This window comes from Lithobates pipiens, unplaced genomic scaffold (assembly GCF_037356315.1).
Source record: "Lithobates pipiens isolate NorthernLeopardFrog02 unplaced genomic scaffold, aLitPip1_a1.2 Scaffold_18, whole genome shotgun sequence".
NCBI classification, from domain to species: Eukaryota; Metazoa; Chordata; class Amphibia; order Anura; family Ranidae; genus Lithobates; species Lithobates pipiens.
Window position 1 is genome coordinate 451,719,351 of NW_027507758.1, and position 11,535 is coordinate 451,730,885.

At 41.3% G+C, this 11,535-nt stretch overlaps 1 long non-coding RNA gene and 1 other non-coding gene across 2 annotated transcripts; both read left to right on the plus strand.

The window, feature by feature from the left end:
- The first annotated feature begins 643 nt into the window (after positions 1 to 643).
- On the plus strand, positions 644 to 1,619 carry LOC143990206 (uncharacterized). The gene is made up of 3 exons (XR_013277213.1): positions 644 to 792; positions 1,219 to 1,325; positions 1,440 to 1,619. It is a non-coding gene; the product is annotated as an uncharacterized LOC143990206 (long non-coding RNA).
- A 7,486-nt stretch (positions 1,620 to 9,105) lies between these two features.
- On the plus strand, positions 9,106 to 9,296 carry LOC143990454 (U2 spliceosomal RNA). The gene has a single exon (XR_013277345.1). It is a non-coding gene; the product is annotated as a U2 spliceosomal RNA (small nuclear RNA).
- The last annotated feature ends 2,239 nt before the right edge of the window (positions 9,297 to 11,535 follow it).

The following is an 11,535-nucleotide window of genomic DNA, read 5'->3' on the forward strand; positions in this document are numbered from 1 at the left end:
CACCTTGTCCCTCTTTTTCCCTTCCTTTTCTCTTTCTTTCCTTTTTCTTTAATTTTTCTCTGTTTTCTCCTTCTTATCTGTTTTCCTCTCTTTTTGATTCCACCTTTTCCACCTAGGTTCTATCTCTCCATTGGTGGAAATAGGCTACGTTACTGGACTTCCCTGGATGGTATGCACTGTCGCGATACTACCTTGCATGAATTTATTGTGCGATTTTCGTTTTCTGCTATTTATATGGTTCATTCCTCCAATATTCGGATGAAGATACCTCAAATTATCTAATTATCATTTTTTCTTTTTCTATATATCCATTAGTTATCTCCTTTTGGATATTTCTAAAAGTTTGGTGAGATGCAAACAATGCTACTTTAATTATGTTCTTAATAGTTTTTTTGTCTTTTTTGTCATTTTGCTTATTTGAAATTCCCTTTACTTATTGTTATACAGAGCGTTGCGATGACCTGCCTTGGATTCCCCTATGCGGACTATGGAGTGATAGGAGGAAGCTCCTAGGGGCAGGCATGCGCTTCTCCAGCAGACTTGGACCCCTCCTTCGTGCAGGAGAGAGTCCGATCTGTTAGCAGATCACGTGGATATTTCCATGGTGATCAGTAGCTTATGCGCGCCGCCACATAGTGACGCATGCGCACATGGAGCTGCGGACCCGGTGACGTCATCACTCGGCGCTCAGCGCCGTCTGGCTGACGCCACCGGGTTGGAGGTTAAAAAGGGGAGCCATTATGGCCCCCTGCTAGAGCGGCTTCTCCATACTGATGGCTGTTGCAGCAGACGGTAACTAACCCTTTTACAGATCTGGCTTTTATTTGCCTTTTCCTTTCTTCCCCTGGGGGTTTAATATATTTTGCACTTGCCTTACTAGGACCAATACCACTGGCTTATATGTGCTTTTACCAGGACTAACATCGCTGGTTTAAACAACACAAAGGCTTTCTGCGTCTCTGGAACTGGGCACTGGTGACAGGGTATTAACCCTATACAGACATCATATTGAGCTATACCTGTAGGGATTACCTGCAACTATCTGCGATTTCTGCAGCCATTGTCAATGCGGAGTAGAATCCGATAATTGCTGATAAACACATCGGTATATAGATACTGTCTTTAGTGCCACAGTAATGTGGTTATACCTAGGACCGAAAGTGCCGGTGGTGCATTGTTGTCATTATTATACATACATTCTTTTTTCTTTTTTCCTAGCCGGCTCTATCTGATAACCTCCCATGTCCGCCCCAAGGGTGGCTAAACCCAAGGGGTAGGGACCACCCGTGCTCCAATATATGTCCGCATTACGGTAGTCCATAACGGTGAGCTTCTCGCTCTGTAATGTTTATGATTGATTAATACACTGTATTTATGTATTTTGAAATGTGGCTTACATATTTTCATCACTAATGTTGACGCCATATGTTCAATTGTAGATAGTATCAAGATTTTCCTGAAGAAGCGACAAGCAGTCGCGAAACTAGTTGAACAAATGATCAACCGGGATACTATTCGTAATACATGATTGTGTGATGTAACTACACCATGTGTCAACAAATGTTTTTAATTTTTCATATATATTCTTTTTGTCTAAATAAAAACTGTTTTAATATAAATATATTTGTTATACTTCCTGGGTATCAAGACAGTCTTTTACTCCACTGGGGGATGTTTTGGCTGGTTCGTGGTTTGAGTGTCCCACGTATAGGCTCTCCTTCCCTCAATTTGTGTTTCATCTATTTACTTCATCTCCTGGTTCTTTTCCTTGTAGGAAGTGGGACAACTGTCGCTTTATGTTAAATAATAATGAAATAAGGTTACCAAATGATAACATACATAGAATTAAACATAGAGTGACCTGTCAAACTCCAGGCATTGTATATTTGATGCAATGCACTTTCAAGTGTTTTTATGTCAGAAAGTCAAAATGTCCCTTCCTGAAAAGAATCAATGACCATGTATCTCTCATTAAAAAACGCAAAATGAAAACCCCAATAAGCCGTCATGTCGTGTTATTTCATGATTTTAGTTTGAACACTATAAAATGAATGGCTTTAGAGCATATTCCCACTGATGTTGGGGGGGGGGGGGGGCTGGGGGGGTTAGCAATGATCAGAAATTACTGCAATTAGAACCACGTTGGATTCATTTATTGAAAGCCATAGTTTATCCTGGGCTCAATGAAATGTTAAGTTACAAATCCTTTCTTTGATATCGTGATTTATGTACATTGCTATCTCTCTTTGATATCCTCTCCCTGATTCTTTGTTCTCCTTTTCTTTTTACCCCTCTTCTTTCCTCTCGTGACACCATCCGAGATCTGCAGTGATCAGACCATCCTGTGTCTATGTTCCTTTCATGTATTAGGGGCGACCATATGGACGCCCAGGGCATCTGTGTTCTACTGACAGGGCGCCCGATACACTGTTCAGTCCTGTGCATCCTGCCTAGCTCATTCAAGGATGTGGATCTCTCGTCATTAGAGTTATTTTCCCTCCCACCACCAGAGAGTGTCACTCTCTCTTTCTTCTTTGTTGAGTCATAGAACCTAGCAGCGACGGACAGACTGACTGAAGCGATGCGGTTCGTGCATGTGTGGGACAGCATACATGTCCACTTCTGGTCTTAGGACCGCTGGCTCTGGTGAACAGACACTGCAGGAGCCCAGGGATGTTGACACACTGCCATTTAACATCACGTAATCCACTGAAAGTTATGTTTTTGTAGGGGTAACCTTAGTTTAATTTTTGTTCCTTTGCACTGCCTTTTAAAGTCCTGATCTTGTTATGTAATACTTTTAAGCACTGTTTGCTCATTTAAGTTTCCTTTTTCCTATTGTTGGATTACTACAAAGTTGTCTCTTGTTCTATGGACTTTTGAGAGCTAATTGCAGCCCTTTTATATCATATTCTTTGATCTATCTCCAGCCTTGGAGACAAATACCTGAGGGTATAGACAGCATTCTCAATCCCCTGGAACTAAGTCCACTGCAGAATTTATTTTTGTAAGTTGACCTTTTTCAACATATTTTGTTCTCTAGAATACAATCTTTTTGATACTATTTGATATATTTTAATATATATTTTTTAGCTGCTCCTTTTCTGCCCTCCTGTGGCTGCCTGCTACATGTGGTTTCTGTAGCAGTGTTTAGATCTACTCTAGGAGATATAGGTAAGAGGCATTGCTTTGGTTTTGGAGCGCACATGCATGTCATTTGTTGTTGTATATTTGGGTAAATTGAGTACTGTGCTGTGTATGTATATATATATATATATATATATATATATATATATATATATATATATATATTATACATATATGCAATCTTAGATTGACTGATTATGATATGCACTAGACATGTGCAGAGTAAAATATTTCGTTTCAGAATTTCGTTTTCGTACGAAAACTTAATTTATTTAGTTACTCCCGCAATTCGTTTTTATTTATTTCGTTTTTCGTTCAAAAATTGCATTCGTCCGAAAATCCACATGAATTACGGTCGAATCTGTCTTGGAAGGCTTATGGTGTCTGTCGAATGTATAAAGAAGATTCGACGGAGCTAACTATATAGCATACTTTAGAACCCTATTAAAGTCTATGGGACTCCAACGTTCAAAATCGAAAGTGCTAATTTTAAAGGCTAATTTGCAAGTTACTGTCCTAAAAAGTGTTTGGGGACCCGGGTCCTGCCCCAGGGGACATGTATCAATGCAAAAAAAAGTTTTAAAAACGGCAGTTTTTTCGGGAGCAGTGATTTTAATAATGATTAAAGTGAAACAATAAAAGTGTAATATTCCTTTAAATTTCGTAGGGGGGGGGGGGGGGGTTGTCTATAGTGTGCCTGTGAAGGGGTGCATGTTTCCCGTGCTTAGAACTGTCCCAGCACAAAGTGTCATTTATGCAGGAAAAAAAGTCCTTTAAAATCACTCGCAGCTATTATGAATTGTCGGCTCCGTAATACAGAGAACACTCATTGAAAGTCATTGATAAAAAAATAAATAAATAAATAAAAAAAAAAGCGTGGGGGTCCCCCAAATTCAATTACCAGGCCCTTCAGGTCTGGTATGGATATTAAGGGGAACCCTGCCTCAAATTAAGAAAAAATTTGACGTGGGGTTCCCCCTAAATATCCATAACCAGACCCTTCAGGTCTGGTATGGATATTAAGGGGAACCCCGCGTCAAATTTAAAAAAAAATTGACGTGGGGTTCCCCCTAAAAATCCATACCAGACCCTTTATCCGAGCACGCAACCTGGCAGGCCGCAGGAAAAGAGGGGGGGACGAGAGAGCGGCCCCCCCTCCCTCCTGAACCGTACCAGGCCACATGCCCTCAACATTGGGAGGATGCTTTGGGGGTCCGTGACCCCTCAAAGCACCTCATCCCCACAACCCTGGCCGGTGGTTGTGGAGGTCTGCGGGCGGGGGGCTTATCAGAATCTGGAAGCCCCCTTTAACAAGGGGACCCCCAGATCCCGCCCCCCCCTGTTTGAAATGGTAAGGGGGTACAAAAGTACCCCTACCATTTCACAAAGAAAGTGTAAAAAATGGTTAAATAAAACAAACACACTTTTGAAAAATTCCTTTATTAAAAATAAAAAAATAAAAAAAAGATTCCAGCGGCGGTAATCCACTCTTGCTATCCAGCGATGGACGATCATCTCTCCAGCGATGTCTCATCTCATCCAGCGCAGCGATCCTCCATCCTTCTTCTGTCTCCTCCACGGAGACACTGCAGGCATTCCGGCGGCTGACGTTTCTTATATACGGAGGGCGGGGCCACCCGTCACCTGACCCCGCCCCCCTCTGATGCAAGGGGAAACCCGGGGTTCCCCGTGACGTATGGGTGACCCCGCCCCCCTCTGATGTAACGGAAACCTGCCTGTGTTACATCAGAGGGGTGCGGGTCACCCCTACATCACAGGGAACCCCGGGTTTCCCCTTGCGTCAGAGGGGGGCGGGGTCAGGTGACGGGTGGCCCCGCCCTCCGTATATAAGAAACGTCAGCCGCCGGAATGCCTGCAGTGTCTCCGTGGAGGAGACAGAAGAAGGATGTATTCGCTGCGCTGGATGACATGAGACATCGCTGAAGAGATGATCGCCCGTCGCTGGATAGCAAGAGTGTATTACCGCCGCTGGAATCTTTTTTCAATTTTTTTATTTTTAAAAAAGGAATTTTTCAAAAGTGTGTTTGTTTTATTTAACCATTTTTTACACTTTCTTTGTGAAATGGTAGGGGTACTTTTGTACCCCCTTACCATTTCAAACGGGGGGGGGCGGGATCTGGGGGTCCCCTTGTTAAAGGGGGCTTCCAGATTCTGATAAGCCCCCCGCCCGCAGACCTCCACAACCACCGGCCAGGGTTGTGGGGATGAGGCCCTTGTCCTCATCAACATGGGGACAAGGTGCTTTGAGGGGTCACAGACCCCCAAAGCCTCCTCCCAATGTTGAGGGCATGTGGCCTGGTACGTTCAGGAGGGAGGGAGGGCCGCTCTCTCGTCCCCCCCTCTTTTCCTGCGGCCTGCCAGGTTGCGTGCTCGGATAAAGGGTCTGGTATGGATTTTTAGGGGGAACCCCACGTCAATTTTTTTTTACATTTGACGCGGGGTTCCCCTTAATATCCATACCAGACCTGAAGGGTCTGGTTATGGATATTTAGGGGGAACCCCACGTCAAATTTTTTCTTAAATTTGAGGCAGGGTTCCCCTTAATATCCATACCAGACCTGAAAGGCCTGGTAATTGAATTTGGGGGACCCCCACGCTTTTTTTTTTTTTTTATTTTTTTTTTTTTTATCAATGACTTTCAATGAGTGTTCTCTGTATTACGGAGCCGACAATTCATAATAGCTGCGAGTGATTTTAAAGGACTTTTTTTCCTGCATAAATGACACTTTGTGCAGGGACAATTCTAAGCACGGGAAACATGCGCCCCTTCACAGGCATACTATAGACAACCCCCCCCCCCCCCTACGAAATTTAAAGGAATATTACACTTTTATTGTTTCACTTTAATCATTATTAAAATCACTGCTCCCGAAAAAACGGCCGTTTTTAAAACTTTTTTTTGCATTGATACATGTCCCCTGGGGCAGGACCCGGGTCCCCAAACACTTTTTAGGACAGTAACTTGCAGAATCTTTTCTCTCTGTCAAATCTTTTTTCTCTGTCGAATATTTTCTCTATATAATCTTGGACTAATAGAGGTAAGGTTAAGCACATTCGACCACAGGTTCTATAGACACAGATTGTTGTCAGAGTCATGTCGAATCTCCTATTCTATATCGAACTGTTGTAACAATGAAAACGAAAATAAAGCATTTATTTATGTCGGATCTTTCGTTTTTCGGATTTTGTGCTTTCGTTATCGTTTGTCAAAACGAAAACGAAAATAGCTGAAATTCGGACGAAAATGCATTCGGACGAAAACGAATGCACATGTCTAATATGCACATATATTTGTGTTTATGCTTCTGTTCTCTTTGATAGAAGGCTTGTACTCCAAAACTGGACGGTATTCCCTGAAGAAGCCCGGCATATGGGTGAAACATGTTGGGAAGTCTACCTCATATGCTGTCTTGTTAACATTGCGTTAAATTTTACTTGCTTATTGCTATATCTCCCAACCTAGTTATTTTTGTTTTGGGTTTCAAAAAAAATAAAAAATGTAAACATTATTTTTGATATTTTTGCAATTTATTCTGCATCTAAAAAATCCCATACATCCTCCTAGTTCATTGATTACATTCTGGGATATGGTGCCTAAATTAATAGGTCCTTGATCAAAAATCCTCTTCAGAATTTGTCAGTGTTTCATTCAGTGTTGAATATCCATTATGCAAAGTGGTGGCTGCACTTCTGTGAACTGTTAGTGTCACGTGGCCCCAACCAGTTTTAATGTAGGACACCAATAATAACAATATTTCTGTTGTACAGAATCTGCAACTATTTCTCCAGCTCTAATAACCTGTGTAATGGATACCTTGGGGTAATTTCTGCCTGTGTGAGTTTAATTGAAAGCTTTGAATTATGTTCAAAAACTTGACAGTATTCAAAGCTTTGATCCCTGATCTCATCTAGAACAGAGGCTTGCCCTTAGCTAATGCCAACCTGTACACCACGCGATGGTCCTGCAGGACATGACTGTGAAATATATTTCAGTTTGGCTTCCAAAATAATGTTCTGTAGCCATTTAATTGTGTTATTTCAGTAATATTGTTTTTTTAAATTCTTCGCTGTGTCTGTAAAGTCTTCATCTGTAGTTCATTAGAGGAAATTGAAATGCTGATTAAATTAAATTCTTTAAGGTGTGATTAGAATGACACATATTAAGTATGGGGTTATTTAAAAAAGAACTGCCCAGATATAGTTTTAATCACTGATATACTAAAATAGAAGGCTTGGCTTAGGGAGTTATAGAGAAAATAGATATGTAGAGTATGTAAAGCTCAAGGAAATATTGTAACTGGGCATCTGTGTCATAATCTGATTAAATATGCCTGTTCAGCAGCAGTTCTGGCTGTGCAACAAAATGTAATGTGCCCATACACAATTTACTCTGATTGTTTGATATATCTTAATTTTCAGTAATCTGAACAGATCATAGAGAAATCATATCATGTGTGAACATTTTTTAATTCTATCTTTATATTTATGTATATTTGTTTAGGTTGCATCAAAAAGGAAGCAATAAAATAGGTGTTGCTTTGCTTGTAAAATTAACATGGGTATGCACAGTTTGCTGTAATGCCAAGTAAAACATTTTACTGTACATTACTGCACTGCATGTTAAAGTGATTGTAAACCCTCATCTTGTTAAACAACCAATTCAGTTTAAAATAGAAATGAAAGACAAAACATTTGTGTGTGCGTATAAAAAACATTATAAATTCTAGGTTGTATTTGTACAAATGCTCTGCTACTTAAAACCCATACCTTTGCGGTGCAATTTAAGCCCATACAAAATGAATGAGCTCAAATTGAACTGCAAAGAGTCGCATGTGACTTGATCAGGAATACGGTGCAATTCCTGTCTGAATCACATGTGGTTTTCAGCACCGCTCCTGTGTGAACTCAGGCTTGTCAGGACAAGTCTGATCACTGGAGGAGAGCACAGTGAGTTCAGAGCACAGCTAGAAAACTGACCAATGGGGGCTGGTGGGTTCTTCTTTTGGGGGGGGCATCAAACAAACAACACCCCCCTGGTGGCGCGGCAGTGATATAGCACCCTTCCACTGGGCGGCGTTTACCCGCTTATGTGGCAGGGCTGTGGTGTCATCTCCTCTTCTCCTGGAGTGGGGACAGTGGCGGCTCCGGTGTCTACTCCTCAAGCTTCCTCTGCAGTGTGTCTCCTAAAGTACTAGGCATCCAATAGGATCACCTGATGCTTTGGCCAATCTGGAAACAGGTCTCACCTGCCTCCTGATTGGCGGGAAGGAACTTGAGTGTGAAAATAAAGAAAATTAATTCGCTATCATCACACAACTAGGTGGGCTTGGAGGACAATGCCCTGTGCTCCAAGCTCACCCTTTTTTGAAGCCTATTAAAGCCTCTGGCTCTAATCAGATGCTTAAAAAAACACTCACCCCGCAATGGAATCCATAGACTGGTGCCCCGATATATAGATCGGGGGCCGGATGCATGGATAGGGGAGGCAGCGCCCTGGCTCCCTCTATGGACGAGCTGCCACTGGAACTGACCATGGTGTGCTCTCATGCCTAGTGTGGTCAATTTTTTATAGAAAAGCAGAGGGAATGACAAAAAATCCAGGGATTTCACACAAATGGAAGCAATACAAATTGGACAAGTTAACTTTTTATACAAGTACATGGTACAGCAAGAATATATCAGGAATATGAAATGTTGGGTTTACATATTCTTTAACCTTTGTGGCACGATTGAATGGTACCCCAGCACACATATACAGAAAGTAAAATTATACCTGCATTATTGCACATCACAATACACAGATGCAAATGTTTTGCACGTTGTGGTGCAGTAACTTGCTAAAAATAATCCAGATGCGTTTTTTTATGCACTTAGGTGCATTGACAATGTAATGGTCTGTCTTAAAACCATGCTTGTTTACACATAGAAAATATCATGATCGCTTCTCGGCCTTTTGGCTAAGATCAAGTGTAGTATCTGTTCTTATCAGTTTAATATCTGATACGTCCCCTATCTGGGGACCATATATTAAATGGATTTTTAGAACAGGGAGATGGAAGAAGAGCTTGCTCTGTCCACTCCACACATCGACCTGGTATTGCAGTACCTCCAGGACCGGTGCACAAAAAAAAAAAAAGAAAATATCATGAACCAATGAACCATCATGGTGTGAATGGTGTCTCACAGAAATCTCTCAGGAGAGAAACATGCAGGTTTCCACTGATAACCTCTACTTGTGAAAATACTATGTGCTTGTCTGTGGTTTTAGTACTTTCTGAATCACTGACTTATAACAAGTACACAGATCATGTTAGGATTTACTTATTTATACAGTATTAATATGGTGCTAACAATTTACACAGCGCTTTACATACAGTATATATTGTACATTTACATCAGTCCCTGCGCTCAAGGAGCTTATACTCTAAGGTTCCTCACTCACATTCCAACATACACATACTAGGGCCAATTTACCTACCAGCATGTCTTTGGCATGTGGGAGGAAACCCAGACAGGCACAGGGAGAATGCGCAAACTTCAAGAATGTAGTACCGCAGATGGCATTCACACCAACGACTCTAGGTTGCCAGAGGTTGCTATAGTAAGACTTTAGTCTTACTATCTGGATCTGTTTATTATTATGGGCGTGTGAACCAGAAAGTATTGAAGCCAGAGACAGCTAAAACAAAAACATGCATTTTCATAAGAAGGTTAGCAACTTTTGTTCAGTGAAGATCAATGGAGTGGGAGTGAATGTGAATGTAAATAGCCATTATATATGGCTGATCGACCAATTATTTTCAACACACTGTGAATTACCTTAATCTACAGGCAAAATCAGCATCTTCCATCTACAAGGCTGTAGTCTCTTAAAAGTCTCTGGGAACATGTACAAAAGCCCATGAAAGGACCAGCCACAAATTGCAGCAATTGGAACTTATTATGTATTTAGTTTCCTTCTTTTCCTCCCAGCATTTGGCATCTATCTGAGATTCACAGTATTAATCTGTCATATACATAAATGCTGCTTTATGTTTTGTTCTACCTCAATATGGTTTTGGACTCTGCTTTTGGAAATGTGTACTGCTGTTATAATTTCCTTTTGTTCCATTGCTGGTAAATGCAAGGCATTAGACGCATTCATGAAAGCACTTCCAGTGATAACAGAGGGAACAACACTAAAATCAAACACATTACTAGAATTTTACAGGTTGTGTTATGCAACTATTTGCATTGTCACCTGAATTATTTATGAAAATATTCTTAAAGTGATACTAAAGGATCATACTTTCCTCCACTGTGAAGCTTGTTTTGCACAGAGTGGCCCCAAACATCCATTTCTAGGGTCCCTCGGCGGCTCTTGTGGCTCTACCCTGCATTAGATAGCCCCCTTGGAGAAGCGCTCTCCTGAGGTGGTTACCTTGTGGGCACACTCCCAGATCCAGCATTCGGTGTCCATAGAGGCCAAATGCAGGAATCGGTCCTGCCTTCCAGCGGCTGTGTTGTTGGATTTGATTGACAGCAGCAGGAGCCAATGGCTGTGCTGCTATAAATCTATCCAATCAAGAGCCAGGAAACCATGGAGAGAGGACGACGGGGACGTGTAGATGGAAATTCGGTGGGGGGGGGGGGGGGGGGGGGGGCTAGGGGGCCAGTGACTGCAAGGTGTTTTTTCACATGCATAGGATGCATTAAGGTGAAAAAAACACATAGGTTTACAACCCCTTTAAATACAACCCCTTTAAATATAGAATTTAGGCTGGAGATAGAAACACATAGAAATGGTATTTTGACATGAAAGAAATGTACAATATCTGGTTATTTTACTTTTGGGGTAGAAGATGCCCCAGTTTTCAGCTACAGAGCATCATGTTTCATTTTCAGGCTTCCACAGCGCCTTGCAAAAGTATTCACCCCCTTGGCTTTGTAGCTATTTTGTTACATTACAGCCTTTAGGTCAATGTTTATTTAATCTAAATTATATGTGATGGATCAGAACACAAGTCTAAGTTGGTGAAATAAAATTAGAAAAATATATACATAAAACTATTTTTCAGAAATAAAAAAACTGATAATTGGCATGTGCGTATGTATTCACCTCCTTTGTTAGGAAGCCCATAAAAATCTCTGGTGTAACCAATTACCTTCAGAAGTCACATAATTCGTGAAATTATGTCCACCTGTGTGCAATCTAAGTGTCACATGATCTGTCATTACATATACATACCATTTTTAAAGGCCCCAGAGGCTGCAACACTTAAGCAAGAGGCACCACTGACCAAACACTCTCCAAACAAGTAAGGGACAATGTTATTGAGAAGTACATGTTAGGGTTAGGTTATAAAAAAATATCCAAATCTTTGATGA